This window comes from Eurypyga helias, unplaced genomic scaffold (assembly GCF_000690775.1).
Source record: "Eurypyga helias isolate BGI_N326 unplaced genomic scaffold, ASM69077v1 scaffold4149, whole genome shotgun sequence".
NCBI lineage: Eukaryota > Metazoa > Chordata > Aves > Eurypygiformes > Eurypygidae > Eurypyga > Eurypyga helias.
Window position 1 is genome coordinate 1,954 of NW_010271214.1, and position 648 is coordinate 2,601.

Here is a 648-nt window from a genome sequence, read left to right on the forward strand (position 1 = left end):
TAATTGTCGTTATCAATACTCTAGATAAGGGGATCAAGTGCACCCTCAGGAAGTTTGCAGATGACAACAAGTTGGATGAGAGTGTTGATCTGCTTGAGGGCAGGATGGCACTTCAGAGGGATCTGGACAGGCCTGGATCAATGGGCCGAGGTCAAAAGCAGTACATCATGGAGTAAGAGGTCCCCTGAAACCTTATTATGGCCAGGCTGTGGGCAGGAAAATGTCGAGCCAGGCAGGAGTCGAACCTGCAATCTCCTGATCCGTAGTCAGGCGCGTTGTCCATTGCGCCACTGGCCCTGGCTCTGTGGGGGTTCTGGGGGCTTCCCGTCACTGGATAGGCTTTGTGAGGGGAGCAGGGGGGGATGCAAGAAGATTTAGTACAAGTATAGAAAAAAATCAGGTTTTATGAGATCCCTGGAAGCCAAGTGATCTAATCCCCTGCTCAGAGCACAGGAGTGTTTCACACTAGGTAATTTAGCTCGTTAAGCTTTGGATGTCTCTAAGGATGGAAACTCCAACCCCTCTCTGGGATGCTGTTCTTATGTGTGACTTCTGATGTGCGAATTTTTTTTGCTATCATCTGAGATTTTCCTTGACATTGTATTGGGTTTGCGTGGCAAAGTTTTGGTAGTGGGGGGTCTACGGGGG

General features: G+C 49.2%; 1 non-coding gene across 1 annotated transcript; it reads right to left on the reverse strand.

The window, feature by feature from the left end:
• Nucleotides 1–224: 224 nt before the first annotated feature.
• On the reverse strand, nt 225–297 carry TRNAR-ACG. The gene has a single exon. It is a non-coding gene; the product is annotated as a tRNA-Arg (tRNA).
• Nucleotides 298–648: the final 351 nt, after the last annotated feature.